At 39.6% G+C, this 15,774-nt stretch overlaps 1 non-coding gene across 1 annotated transcript; it reads left to right on the top strand.

Annotated features, from left to right (window-relative positions):
• The first annotated feature begins 2,051 nt into the window (after positions 1 to 2,051).
• LOC112753784 (small nucleolar RNA R71) lies at positions 2,052 to 2,159 on the top strand. Its single transcript, XR_003178151.1, has one exon. It is a non-coding gene; the product is annotated as a small nucleolar RNA R71 (small nucleolar RNA).
• The last annotated feature ends 13,615 nt before the right edge of the window (positions 2,160 to 15,774 follow it).

The following is a 15,774-nucleotide window of genomic DNA, read 5'->3' as shown; positions in this document are numbered from 1 at the left end:
TTTAACGCCAGCTTCTTGCACATTCCTGGCGTTAAACGCCAGTCTGGTGCCCATTTCTGGCGTTAAACGCCCAGAATGGTGCCAGACTGGGCGTTTAACACCCATTCTGCTACCCTTACTGGCGTTTAAGCGCCAGTAAGTTTCTCCTCCAGGGTGTTCTATTTTTCATTCTGTTTTTCCTTCTGTTTTTGCTTCTTCAATTGTTTTTGTGACTTCTCATGATCATCAACCTGCAGAAAACATAAAATAGGAAAAGAAAATAGAAATTTAACATAGATAAGTTAAAGATTGGGTTGCCTCCCAACAATTGCTTCTTTAATGTCAATAGCTTGACAGTGAACTCTCATGGAGCCTCACAGATGTTCAGAGCAATGTTGGAACCTCCCAACACCAAACTTAGAGTTTGAATGTGGGGGTTCAACACAAAACTTAAAGTTTGGCTGTGGCCTCCCAACACCAAACTTAGAGTTTGACTGTGGGGGCTCTGTTTGACTCTGTATTGAGAGAAGCTCTTCATGCTTTCTCTCCATGGTGACAGAGGGATATCCTTGAGCTTTAAACACAAGGGAGTCTTCATTCACTTGAATGATCAATTCTCCTCTGTCAACATTAATCACAGCTTTTGCTATGGCTAGGAAGGGTCTGCCAAGGATGATAGATTCATCTATACGCTTCCCAGTCTCTAGGATTATGAAGTCAGCATGGATGTAGTGGCCTTCAACTTTTACCAAGACATCCTCTACAAGTCCATAAGCCTGTTTCTTTGAATTGTCTGCCATGTCCAGTGAGATTCTTGCAGCTTGCACCTCAATGATCCCTAGCTTCTCCATTACAGAGAGAGGCATGAGGTTTATGCTTGACCCTAGGTCACACAGAGCCTTTTCAAAGGTCATGGTGCCTATGGTACAAGGTATTGAGAACTTTCCAGGATCTTGTCTCTTCAGAGGTAATTTCTGCCTAGTCAGGTTATCCAGTTCTTTGATGAGCAATGGAGGTTCATCCTCCCAAGTCTCATTACCAAACAACTTGGCATTTAGCTTCATGATTGCCCCAAGGTACTTAGCAACTTGCTCTTCAGTAATATCTTCATCCTCTTCAGAGGAAGAATACTCATTAGAGCTCATGAATGACAAAAGTAAATTCACTGGAATCTCTATGGTCTCAGTGTGAGCCTCAGATTCCCATGGTTCCTCATTAGGGAATTCCATAGAGGTCAGTGGACGTCCATTGAGGTCTTCCTCAGTGGAGATCACTGCCTCTTCCTCCTCTCCAGGTTCGGCCATGTGGGTTGTGGTTATGGCCTTGCACTCTTTTTTTGGATTCTCTTCTGTAATTCTTGGGAGAGTACTAGGAGGGAGTTCAGTAATTTTCTTACTCAATTGACCCACTTGTGCCTCCAAATTTCTAATGGAGGACCTTGTTTCAGTCATGAAACTTTGAGTGGTTTTGATTAGATCAGAGACAATGGTTGCTAAGTCAAAGTGGCTTTGCTTAGAATTCTCTGTCTGTTGCTGAGAAGATGATGGAAAAGGTTTGATATTGCTAAACCTGTTTCTTCCACCATTGTTGTTGTAGAAACCTTGTTGAGGTCTCTGTTAATCCTTCCATGAGAGATTTGGATGATTTCTCCATGAAGGATTATAGGTGTTTCCATAGGGTTCTCCCATGTAATTCACCTCTTCCATTACTGGGTTCTTAGGATCATAAGCTTCTTCTTCAGAGGAAGCTTCCTTAGTACTGCCTGTTGCTGCTTGCATTCCAGACAGACTCTGAGAAATCATATTAACTTGTTGGGTCAATATTTTATTCTGAGCCAATATGGCATTCAGAGTATCAATCTCAAGAACTCCTTTCCTCTGAGCTATCCCATTATTCACAGGATTCCTTTCAGAAGTGTACATGAATTGGTTATTTACATCCATTTCAATGAGTTCCTGAGCTTCTGCAGGCGTGTTCTTTAGATGAAGAGATCCTCCAGCAGAGCTATCCAATGACATCTTGGATAGTTCAGACAGACCATCATAGAAAATACCTATGATGCTCCATTCAGAAAGCATGTCAGGAGGACATCTTCTAATCAATTGCTTGTATCTTTCCCAAGCTTCATAGAGGGATTCACCTTCCTTCTGTCTGAAGGTTTGGACTTCCACTCTAAGCTTGCTCAATTTTTGAGGTGGAAAGAACTTTTCCAAGAAGGCATTAACTAGATTTTCCCAAGAGTTCAGGCTTTCTTTAGATTGTGAATCCAACTATGTCCTAGCTCTGTCTCTTACAGCAAAAGGAAAAAGCATAAGTCTGTAGACTTCAGGGTCAACCCCATTGGTCTTGACAGTGTCACAGATTTGCAAGAATTCAGCTAAGAACTGATGAGGATCTTCCAATGGAAGTCCATGAAACTTGTAATTCTGTTGCATTAGAGAAACTAATTGAGGCTTAAGCTCAAATTTGTTTGCTCCAATGGCAGGGATTGAGATGCTTCTCCCATAGAAGTCGGGAGTAGGTGCAGTAAAGTCACCAAGTACCTTCCTTGCATTGTTGGCATTGTTGTTTTCGGCTGCCATGGTTTTTTCTTCCTTGAAGAGCTCTGTTAGGCCCTCTAGAGAGAATTGTGCTTTAGCTTCTCTTAGCTTTCTCTTCAAGGTCCTTTCAGGTTCAGGATCAGCTTGAACAAGTATTCCTTTATCTTTGTTCTTGCTCATATGAAAGAGAAGAGAACAAGAAAGTAGAAAATCCTCTATGTCACAGTATAGAGATTCCTTGAGGTGTCAGAGGAAAAGAAGAATAGAAGGAGGAGGTAGAGATGAGAGAATTCAAACTTATTAAAGAAATAGGGTTCGAATTGCACCTTGAGTAGGATTGTTAGCCCCTTAAATAGAAGGATGTCAAAAGAGGGGAAGAATTTTCGAAATAAATTAAAAAGATTTTGAAATAATAAAAAGAAAATTTTGAAAATTTGATTGAGATTTTCGAAAATTAAGTTTGGGAAAGAAATTAAGTGATTTTGAAAAAGATTTTGAAATTTGAAATAAAAAAGATATGATTGAAAATTAATTTTGAAAAGGATGTGATTGAAAAAATATGATTGAAAAGATATGATTGAGAATCAAATTAAAAAAAGAGAAAGTTTTAAAATTAAAGTTGATTACTTGACTAACAAGAAAGTAAAAGATATGATTCTTAAAATTTAAAATTTGATCCTTTCTTAATAGGCAAGTAACAACTTAAAAATTTTAAAGTAAATTATTAATTTTAGCAAGGATTTTCGAAAATAGTAATAAATAAAAAATGGAAAGAAATTGATTTTGAAGAGATATGATTGAAAAGATATGATTTGAAAAAGATTTGATTTTGAAAAATTATGAAGATTTGAAAAAAATTTGAATTAAAAACAAAACCTTCCCTCTAGTGTCATCCGGGCGTTAAACGCCCAGAATGGTATCCATTCTGGCGTTTAACGCCCAAAACTCTACCTTTTTGGGTGTTAAACGCCCAGCTAGGTACCCTGGCTAGCGTTTAAATGCCAGTTTGCCTTCTTCATTGGGCGTTTTGAACGCCTAGCTTTTTTTGTTTGATTCCTCTGCTGAATGTTCTGAATCTTCAATTCTCTGTATTATTGACTTCAAAAGACATAGTTTTGAAAATTTTTTGAATTTTTTTTAATGATGAGAAATAATAAAAAAAATGCAACTAAGTATCAAATAAACAATGCATGCAGGATACTAAACTTAAAAATTTTCAAATAGGAGACACTAACAAATTGAGAATGCATATGAGAAACAACAAAATACACAAAACAAGAGAATTTAAAGATCAGAGCAATAAAATCATCAAGAACAACTTGAAGATCAATGAAGAACATGCATGAATTCGAAAAATGCAAGAAGAACAGAAACATGCAATTGACACCAAACTTAAAAATTGATACTAGACTCAAACAAGAAACATAAAATATTTTTGATTTTTATGGTTTTATAAATTTTTTTTTGTGATTTTCGAAACTTGAGTGGAAAAGAAAATAGAAGGGATTCAAAATTTTTAATAAGAATTCCAGGAATAATTGTAATGTTAGTCTAAGACTCCGGTCCAAGAATTAGACATGGCTTACTAGCCAGCCAAGCTTTCAGTGAAAGCTCCGGTCCAAAACACTAGACATGGCCAATGGCCAACCAAGCTTTAGCAGATCATTGCTAACAACAGCAAAATTGATAGAAATCAACAAGCTCTTATGATGATAAGTTGAAACCTTGGTCCAATAAGATTAGACACGGCTTCACAGCCAGCCAGACTTCAACAGATCATCATGAAACTCAAGAATTCATTCTTAAAAACTCTGAAGAACAAAATAGAAAAAAATATTTTTTTTGTATTTTGAAAACTTTTTTTTTTCGAAAATAAACAGTAAAATTACCTAATCTAAGCAACAAGCTGAACCGTCAGTTGTCCAAACTCGAACAATCCCCGGCAACGGCGCCAAAAACTTGGTGCACGAAATTATGATCATCAACAATGGCGCCAAAGGACTTGGAGCTCTCAAACGTGAATCACACTTTGTCACAATTCCGCACAACTAACCAGCAAGTGCACTGGGTCGTCCAAGTAATACCTTACGTGAGTAAGGGTCGATCCCACGAAGACTGTTGGCTTGAAGCAAGCTATGGTCACCTTGTAAATCTCAGTCAGGCTAATTCAGATGGTGATGGAGGATTGATAATTAAAAGATAAACATAAAATAGAATAAAGATAGAGATACTTATGTAATTCATTGGTAGGAATTTCAGATAAGCGTACGAAGATGCTTTGTTCCTCCTGAACCTCTGCTTTCCTATTGCCTTCTTCCAATCATTCATATTCCTTTCCATGGCAAGCTTTATGTTGGGCATCACCGTTGTCAATGGCTACTTCCCGTCCTCTCACTGAAAACGTTCCAAATGCGCTGTCACTGCACGGCTAATCATCTGTCGGTTCTCGATCATGTCGGAATAGGATCCATTGATCCTTTTGCGTCTGTCACATGCCTCACAATCGTGAGTTTGAAGCTCGTCACAGTCATCCCTTTCCAGATCCTACTCAGAATACCACAGTCAAAGTTTAGACGTTCTGAATCTCAGGAATGGCCGCCAATAATTCTAGCCTATACCACGAAGGTTCCAATCTTAGATTAGAAACCCAAGAGATACGTATTCAAGCCATTGCTAGTAGAACAGAGGTGGTTGTCAGGCACATCTTCATAGGTGAGAATGATGATGAGTGTCACGGATCATCACATTCATCAAGTTGAAGAACGAATGAATATCTTGGAGAAGAAATAGACTTGAGTTGAATATAAAAACAATAGTACTTTGTATTAATTCATGAAGAACAGCAGAGCTCCACACCTTAATCTATGGTGTGTAGAAACTGATGACAAGTCATTCTAGCCTATTTTAGCTAGTCTTTTTCTTTTGTTTTCATTAGAATTATGCACTTTCTTGAGCTACAAGCAAGCTAATTGAGTAGATTTTCATGTTTCCTTTGATTGAACCAACCATATAAGAATTCATGCCATTTCATGAGGTTTTATGCTATATTTGTTGCATATTATGAAAGAATGAATATCTCATGATTTTGAGCATAGCTTTGATGAGTTTGGTTGATTAATGATAGGAGAAGAAAGCTTGGAGAAAGGTTGAAGCAAGAAGGAATGGCTAGGAGTGAAGAGAGGACAATGGAATAAGTGAAATTGAACCAGGAAGCAAGAAGCTGGACCTAAAGTTAGCATCAAACTTTTGCACAAACTTTTGGTTGAAAAGTTAGCCCCAACGTTAGCCCCCTAACTTGGAGGCTAACGTTGGAACTTGAAAATTCTCCCCTGGGCTCCAAAAGTTTGCGCCAACGTTAGCCCCCTAACTTGGAGGCTAACGTTGGCACATGAATTCCTCCCTGGCCATCCAACGTTTGCGCCAACGTTAGCCCCCTAACTTGGAGGCTAACGTTGGCACATGAATTCCTCCCTGGCCATCCAACGTTTGCACCAACGTTAGCCCCCTAACTTGGAGGCTAACGTTGGCACATGAAAATTCAATGGGGAAGGAGCAAAAGTTTGCGCCAACGTTAGCCCCCTAACTTGGTGGCTAACGTTGGCGCCACTAGCACACAAGGCAAGGCCAACGTTAGGGTCAAAGTTAGACCCCTAACGTTGGCACCAACGTTCATACCAGCAAATTGTGCTGGCTGCTATGAAAAGTTGGAGCCAAAGTTAGACCCCTAACTTTGGCTCAAACTTTTGGTCCAACTTTTGCTAACCTCAAAACCGGTTCAATTGGTTCACTTTGGTTCTTCTTCAAACTTCAAGAGCAATCAACCAAGGCCTCTTTCAACCCAATTCCACCAAGAGCAAAGGCCCAACTCAAGGCTTGAAGATCATTTGAAGAAAGTGTATAAATAGGATAGAATTCAAGTTCTTCGGAGAGCTTTCCTTTTGAAATTTTCATAATAGTTTTCGGAGAGCTTTTGTTATTGAGTGAACTTTAATTTCTTTGTTTCCATTGCTTTCAATTTCATTTACACTTGTCTTGGATCTTGGATTGGAGAATTGAAGAAATTCTGTTTCAATCTCAATCTTGGATCTCTCTGTTTCTTTACTGTTAATTGAATTTCATTTCCGGTTAATTGCTCTTCATCTATTCTCTTTGCAATTTACAATTTCCTTGCAATTATTCTTGTTGGATCTAGGAAGGCATTGAGATCTAGACTTGGTTTTCTAGTCTCTGGGTCCTGAGATCTGATTTCCCATTTCAATTCTCTGTTTACTGCTTTCTATGTTCATTTACTTTTCTGCTTCATATCCGGTTCAATCCCAAATACCTTTTACTTTTCTGTCTGATGCAAATTTACTTTTCCTTGTTTAACTTCTGCAAATCCAACTCCCAATCCCCTTTACATTTCGAGCTATTTACATTCCTTGCACTTTAAGATTCCGCAATTTACATTTCTTGCACTCTAAGTTTCTGCCATTTAATTTCTTGTTCTTTACGTTTCAGCACTTTAATTCCCTGTTCCCTTTTCTTCCATGCAATTTAATTTCTGCAAATTACAAAACACTCAACCAAATCTTGATTCACTTGACTAAATCAACCACTAAACTAAAATTGCTCAATCCTTCAATCCCTGTGGGATCGACCTCACTCCCGTGAGTTTTTATTACTTGATGCGACCCGGTACACTTGCCGGTTAGATTTGTGTGTTTTGGGAAAAATTTATTTTTCCTCCAAAATACTCATCAAGTTTTTGGCGCCGTTGCCGGGGATTGATTAGATTGACAATGATTAAGTGAGGTGGTGATCTAGATCAAGCACTTTTCCTTTAATATTGATTAACCCACTAACTGTTTGATTTTTTGCTTAAACTAACTAACACTTCAATCTGGCAGTAAATTGAAGTGTCACTGGTTTTGTGCATTTCTCATGCTCTGCTTATATGTCAGGTACAAGAAGAACCATACCCAATTTTCATGAACAAGACGAAAGAACTCTCAGGAGGTTAAGAAGAGCTGAAAGAGTAAAAAATATTGTTGGAGAAGAGGAATCAGACGAAGAATTCCAAGAGATGGAGGAACATTTAACCAATCCACCAGGTGGAGAAGACAACAACAATGGCAACCCACCCCAGAGGAGAGTTTTGGCTTCCTATACCTTTGCAAATCCTAGACATTGTGGGAGCAGCATCTTGGCTCCAAATGTCAATGCTAACAATTTTGAACTCAAGCCACAACTCATCACGTTGGTTCAGAACAACTGCTCTTTGGTGGAGGACCACTTGAGGACCCACACCAACATTTGTCCACTTTCTTGAGGATATGCAACACTGTCAAAACTAATGGAGTGCCCCTTGACAGTTACAAACTGATGCTGTTCCCATTTTCTCTCAGGGACAAGGCCACTCAATGGTTGGAATCGTTTCCAAGGGACAGCATCAACAACTGGGATGATTTGGTAACTAAATTCCTTGCCAAATTTTATCCACCTCAGAGGATTATAAGGTTAAAGGCTGAGGTACAAACATTTACACAAATGGAGGCTGAACCCATCTATGAGGCATGGGAGAGGTACAAGGCTCTGATCAGGAAATGTCCCCCTGCTATGTTTAATGAGTGGGAGAAGTTTCAAAACTTCTATGAAGGCTTAACACTGAAATCTCAGGAAGCTTTGGATCATTCAGCTGGAGGTTCCTTGCAACTCATGAAAACTGCAGAAGAGGCTCAAGAACTCATTGATATGGTGTCCAACAACCAATATTTCTTTGCTCATCAAAGAGGCCGCCAACCATCACAAAGGAGAGGAGTAATGGAGCTAGAAGGAGTGGATTCAATCCTAGCTCAAAACAAGATGATGCAGCAGCAAATTCAGCAACAATTTGAGCAAATGGCCAAGAGAATTGATAGTCTCCAAGTTGCAGCAGTCAACACTAGCCAATCATCAACCACATGGGGACAGAGTGAAGAAACTCAAGAAGAACAACAACAAGAGCAAGTACAGTATATGCACAACCAAGGACCAAATGAAGTGTATGGTGATACATACAATCCATCCTGGAAGAACCACCCAAACCTCAGATGGGGAGATAACCATGCCCAAAACCAACAACCATGACAGAGGAACTCAAACCAACACAACCCAAGAAGCAACCAAAATCACAACCTGCAGCAGACTAACCAAAACCCCTACAGAAAACCTCAAAATGCCACCATGACCACCCTAATAACCAACCAACCAACCAAAATGCCTACCATCCACCACCCACATCTCATAACCCACCTCAAATATCACCTGAAGCCCAAAGAATCACTTACTTGGAGGCCATGATAGACAAAATCCTGAAACACCAGGAAATGGTAGCCAAGAATCAGGAAGCCTCCCTGAAGAGCCTAGAGAGACAGATGGGGCAACTCTCCAAGCAAGTATCTGTTGAGAGACCTTCAAACTCACTGCCCAGTGACACAATTCCAAATCCCAAGGAGGAATGCAAGGCAATACAATTAAGGAGTGGGAGAACATTGATAAGCAACAATGACACTACAAGGAAGCAAGCAGAGAACACCAAAGAACCAATGGAGGATGAGAATCAAACAAAGGTAGATGAGGCTAATAAGCAAGTTGTGATGCCAAACAAAGGCACTGAGAAACTCAAAGAAAAGGACAACCAGCCACATAGCTCAAAGGAAGTAGCTCAGGGGCAGCAGCAAATAGGAAAGAGCATCACACCTCCACTACCATATCCCCAGAGGTTCAACAAAGAGGTTAAAGACCAGCATTTTCACAAATTCCTTGAGATTTTCAAAAAGTTGGAAATCAATATTCCCTTGGCTGAAGCACTTGAGCAAATGCCTCTATATTCCAAATTTCTGAAGGATCTTATCAACAAGAAAAGAAGTTGGCTTGAAAGGGAAACCATATTACTCACCGAGGAATGCAGTGCTGTGATTCAACGGGGTATTCCACCAAAACTTAAGGATCCGGGAAGCTTTGTAGTCTCATGCACTATTGGCAAGATAATTCTCAACAAGGCTCTCTGTGACCTGGGTGCCAGCATCAATTTAATGCCTCTCTCAATGATGAGAAAACTTGCCATAGAAGAACTTAAACCCACCAGGATGTCACTAGTCATGGCTGACAGATCAATCAAGACACCCAATGGAATTGTGGAGAATCTGTTGGTGAAGGTTGGGGAGTTTATTTTCCCAACAGACTTTGTAATTTTGGACACTGAAGAAGAAGGAAACTACTCAATCATTCTGGGAAGGCCATTTCTACACACAGCAAGGGCCATCATTGATGTAGAAAAAGGAGAAATGACCTTCAGGGTCCATAATGAACAAATGATCATAAATGTGTTCAAATCAATGCAAAACGCTCCTGAGCAAGAGGATTACGTAAGAGTGGATATGATAGACAGTTTGGTGGATGAAACAGTGGAAGAAAATTTTCAAGAGCAAGAAGGAAATCAAGGGGCAACAGAGGAACAAGTGGCTGAGACCTTCACTGAGCAAGATGAAAGACAAGATAGCAATGAAGATGTGCGAAAACAAGAACTGAAACCTTTACCCACCCATCTCAAATATGCATTCCTTGGCACATCGGAGAGCTTCCCAGTAATCATTAATTCATCCCTGACAAAGAAGGAAGAAGGAGAACTTCTTGACGTACTCAAAGCTCATAAGGATGCTTTAGGATGGACCATTGATGACCTGAAGGGAATCAGCCCTGCAGTATGTATGCATAAGATCCTCTTGGAAGATAATTCCAAACCAGTGGTTCAACCGCAAAGAAGGCTAAATCCTACAATGAAGGAAGTTGTCCAGAAGGAAGTAATGAAGTTGTGGAATGCAGGGATAATCTTCCCAATATCTGACAGCCCATGGGTAAGTCCGGTTCAAGTTGTGCCAAAGAAGGGAGGGATGACGGTCATCACTAATGAGAAGAATGAGTTGATCCCTACTAGAACAGTGACTGGGTGGAGGATGTGCATAGACTATAGAAGATTGAATGATGCCACCAGGAAGGATCATTTTCCTCTCCCATTCATTGATCAGATGCTGGAAAGGTTAGCCGGCCATGCCTATTACTGCTTTTTGGACGGATATTCTGGGTATAATCAAATCGTGGTGGACCCCAAGGACCAAGAGAAAACTGCCTTTACATGTCCATTTGGAGTTTTTGCATATAGGAGGATGCCTTTTGGGCTCTGCAACGCCCCTGCCACATTTCAAAGGTGTATGCTCTCCATTTTTTCTGATATGGTCGAAAAATTTTTAGAAGTCTTCATGGATGACTTCTCTGTTTTTGGTGATAATTTCAATGCTTGCCTAAACCATTTAACTCTTGTCTTGAAACGGTGCCAAGAAACTAATTTGGTTTTAAACTGGGAGAAATGCCATTTCATGGTACCCGAAGGGATTGTTCTTGGCCATAAAGTTTCAAGAAAAGGGATAGAGGTTGATAAGGCAAAGGTTGAGATTATAGAAAATCTCCCTCCACCAATTAATGTGAAATCTGTTAGAAGTTTCTTGGGGCATGCCAAATTTTACAGAAGGTTTATCAAGGACTATTCAAAAATAGCCAAACCTTTAAGTAATCTGTTAATGCTTGATAACCCTTTTGTTTTTGATGAAAACTGCCAGCATGCATTTGAAACTTTAAAAAATAAACTCACAACAGCACCAATCATCACACCTCCAGATTAGGAATTACCTTTTGAACTCATGTGTGATGCAAGTGACATTGCAATTGGTGCTGTACCTGGGCAAAAGAAGGGAAATTTGCATCATGTCATATATTATGCAAGTAAAGTGTTGAATGAGGCCCAAAGAAATTACACTACAACAGAAAAAGAGTTGCTAGCTGTAGTCTATGCATTTGATAAGTTTAGATCATATCTGATAGGATCAAAAGTTGTGGTTTACACTGATCATGCTGCACTTAAGTATTTGATGTCAAAACAGGATGCTAAACCAAGACTCATCAGGTGGATACTGCTCCTACAAGAATTTGACATTGAGATAAGAGATAGGAAGGGCACTGAAAATCAGGTTGCTGATCATCTGTCAAGGCTACCACATGAAACAAGTCAAAAAGCATCCCAGCCCATAAATGAAAGCTTCCCAGATGAGCACCTTCTGCAGATCCAGCAAGCACCTTGGTTTGCTGACATAGCAAATTACAAAGTGGGAAGGAAGATACCGCAAGAATTCTCTAAGCAACAAGTGAAAAAGTTGATCAACGAAGCAAGGAAATTTTCATGGGATGAACCCTTCTTATTCAAGAGATGCTCTGATGGAGTGATCAGAAGGTGTATTCCTGAAAGTGAAGTGAGGGACATCTTGTGGCATTGTCATGGTTCAGCTTATGGTGGACACTTTGGCCTAGAAAAAACAGCCGCAAAAATACTGCAGAGTGGCTTCTATTGGCCAACTATCTTCAAGGATGCCAGAGAATATGTACACCAATGTAATGAATGCCAAAAAGCAGGAGGATTAACAAGAAGGAATGAGATGCCTCAAAACTTTATCTTAGAATTAGAATTGTTCGATCTATGGGGAATTGATTTCATGGGGCCTTTTCCTCCTTCCTATTCTTTTAGATACATCCTGGTAGCAGTGGAGTATGTCTCAAAGTGGGTGGAAGACATAGCCACAACCACCTGTGATGCACAGATCGTCCTCCAATTCCTTAAAAAGCACATCTTCACTAGGTATGGAGTGCCCAAAGGTCTTATTAGTGATGGTGGTAGTCACTTTTGCAACAAACAAATGGAGAAACTCCTTCACAAATATGGAGTAATTCACAAAGTAGCCACACCTTACCATCCTCAGACTAATGGCCAAGCTGAACTTGCAAATAGAGAATTAAAGAAGATCCTAGAGAAAACAGTGGGAATCACAAGAAAAGATTGGGCTAGAAAGCTAGAGGATGCATTGTGGGCTTATAGGACAGCTTTTAAAACTCCTATTGGCAAGTCACCCTTTCAGCTATTGTATGGCAAATCCTGCCACCTCCCTGTAGAGCTTGAACACAGAGCTTTTTGGGCCACTAAACTCCTCAACCTTGATCCCCAAGCTGCAGGAGAAAAAAGGTTGTTACAACTAAATGAGTTGGATGAATTTAGACTAGAGGCTTATGAAAGTACGAAGATATACAAGGAGAAAGCTAAGAAGTGGCATGACAAGAAGATCACAAAGAAGGAATTCAAGCCAGGACAGCAAGTGCTCCTGTATAATTCGAGGCTTAAAATTTTCCCTGGCAAACTGAAGTCTAAATGGACTGGCCCATACTTGGTGACAAAGGTTTTTCCCTATGGGAGTATTGAACTGCTAGATGAGGTAACAAAGAATCAATTCACAACAAATGGTCACAGAGCAAAGCTGTATTTGGGAGGACAATTGGATAAGGAAAAAGAGGTTCAACACCTCCAGCCCTCTTAAAAAGAATTGAAAGATGTCAAGCTAGTGACAATAAAAGAGCGCTTGTTGGGAGGCAACCCAACCGGAGGTAGTTTTCTTTTCATAACTTTTTCAATAAGAGTGTTGGATAACTGCTATGTATTGCAAGAAGCTAAGTTTGGTGTTGCACACCAAAAACAATCGAAGGGAGAATGCAAGATGCTAAGTTTGGTGTTCCACCAAAACTTCATTCTAACTTCCTGCACATTGCTAGTTCCAAGCAATCAAACAGATTATTCAACAACTTAACTATTTTGTTTAGTCCCAATATCTTAACCTTTAGCAAGGACACAAAAGTTTGCCCAGAGTTAACCTGTTGAATCAGAAGAAGTAGCAAGGAATTAAGTGGGAATTAACCACCAATTGAAGGTCCCATGCATAAAGACTCAAAAAGGGGCACAACAGAAGGAGAACAAAAGAAATGCAAACCAATAGGTTGTATCTATACTTAACCTTTACTGTTGGGAAATATTTTTGATTGATGTCTTGATAAAGTGTTCATTTAGTTCAAACAGATTCAAACTTCCCTTAGAACAAGTAAAACTAGTCTATGTGTATGCTTGTGTATTCACTTTCACTTGACAAGAAGCATGTGTTGTCCCCTGCATCTTTAAAATTCAATAAAAGAACAGTTTGAATGTGAAGTAAAATGGTTTCTGTTAGATAGAAGTGGAATAAAAGTAAGTGGTGGTATGTGTGTGATTGTATAATAGCTCACTTTTAGTGGATAAAGAGCTAGGATATCTCCTTCTAAGTAAAGAGTGGCCTACTGTCTATGAATCTCAATTGAATTAAATTCCTTGGTTAGAAAGAAAAACAAAAAGAAGGAAAGAAAAAAAAAGATAGCCAAAAAGTGGCAGAACAAAAGAAAAACAAAAAGAAACAAAGCTGGACACCAATAGCTTGAACTTTGAAATATATGCCTGTGATGTCTTTGTACTAGGATCTGCTTGGATTAGTAAGCTCTTAGGAGTGCCTCAACACTCGTGACTTGGGTTAACTAATCCGGGATCATCAGCTGAAAGTCCACTATCAAGAGCAACCTAACTACAAGGCATTTAGTAACCCAAAGAGGTGCTGGGCATCAATGTTTTAAGAAGGAATGTGAGCCAAGTGTCTATGGTGAATAATGTGTCAAGTATAAAGAAAAGAAAATGAACTTGCTACACATGACACTCAAATAAAGCTTATGAACAAAGTAATAGCCAAGGATAAAGGAATAATGAGAGGTCATATCAGTATGTCACTTGAAGCTTGAAGGAGACTTTCTAGGCCTAGGAGTCAATAAGAAGTGAGTATTGGCATATCCACACAAAACCCCATGAACTATCAATAATACTCTGCTAGCATGAACATCATCTTCTATTTCATTCTTTCTTCTCAATAAATCTTTTCTTGCTTGGGGACAAGCAAGCTTTAAGTTTGGTGTTGTGATGACAAGTCATCCTAGCCTATTTTAGCTAGTCTTTTTCTTTTGTTTTCATTAGAATTATGCACTTTCTTGAGCTACAAGCAAGCTAATTGAGTAGATTTTCATGTTTCCCTTGATTGAACCAACCATATATGAATTCATGCCATTTCATGAGGTTTTATGCTATATTTGTTGCATATTATGAAAGAATGAATATCTCATGATTTTGAGCATAGCTTTGATGAGTTTGGTTGATTAATGATAGGAGAAGAAAGCTTGGAGAAAGGTTGAAGCAAGAAGGAATGGCTAGGAGTGAAGAGAGGACAATGGAATAAGTGAAATTGAACCAGGAAGCAAGAAGCTGGACCTAAAGTTAGCATCAAACTTTTGCACAAACTTTTGGTTGAAAAGTTAGCCCCAACGTTAGCCCCCTAACTTGGAGGCTAACGTTGGAACTTGAAAATTCTCCCCTGGGCTCCAAAAGTTTGCGCCAACGTTAGCCCCCTAACTTGGAGGCTAACGTTGGCACATGAATTCCTCCCTGGCCATCCAACGTTTGCGCCAACGTTAGCCCCCTAACTTGGAGGCTAACGTTGGCACATGAATTCCTCCCTGGCCATCCAACGTTTGCACCAACGTTAGCCCCCTAACTTGGAGGCTAACGTTGGCACATGAAAATTCAATGGGGAAGGAGCAAAAGTTGCGCCAACGTTAGCCCCCTAACTTGGTGGCTAACGTTGGCGCCACTAGCACACAAGGCAAGGCCAACGTTAGGTCAAAGTTAGACCCCTAACGTTGGCACCAACGTTCATACCAGCAAATTGTGCTGGCTGCTATGAAAGTTGGAGCTCTAACTTTGGCTCAAACTTTTGGTCCAACTTTTGCTAACCTCAAAACCGGTTCAATTGGTTCACTTTGGTTCTTCTTCAAACTTCAAGAGCAATCAACCAAGGCCTCTTTCAACCCAATTCCACCAAGAGCAAAGGCCCAACTCAAGGCTTGAAGATCATTGAAGAAAGTGTATAAATAGGATATAATTAAGTTCTTCGGAGAGCTTTCCTTTTGAAATTTTCATAATAGTTTTCGGAGAGCTTTTGTTATTGAGTGAACTTTAATTTCTTTGTTTCCATTGCTTTCAATTTCATTTACACTTGTCTTGGATCTTGGATTGGAGAATTGAAGAAATTCTGTTTCAATCTCAATCTTGGATCTCTCTGTTTCTTTACTGTTAATTGAATTTTCATTTCCGGTTAATTGCTCTTCATCTATTCTCTTTGCAATTTACAATTTCCTTGCAATTATTCTTGTTGGATCTAGGAAGGCATTGAGATCTAGACTTGGTTTTCTAGTCTCTGGTCCTGAGATCTGATTTCCATTCAATTCTCTGTTT

This window comes from Arachis hypogaea, chromosome 15 (genome assembly GCF_003086295.3).
Source record: "Arachis hypogaea cultivar Tifrunner chromosome 15, arahy.Tifrunner.gnm2.J5K5, whole genome shotgun sequence".
NCBI lineage: Eukaryota > Viridiplantae > Streptophyta > Magnoliopsida > Fabales > Fabaceae > Arachis > Arachis hypogaea.
The sequence above is the reverse complement of the archived record's forward strand: the minus strand, read 5'-3'. Positions and strand labels throughout refer to the sequence as shown.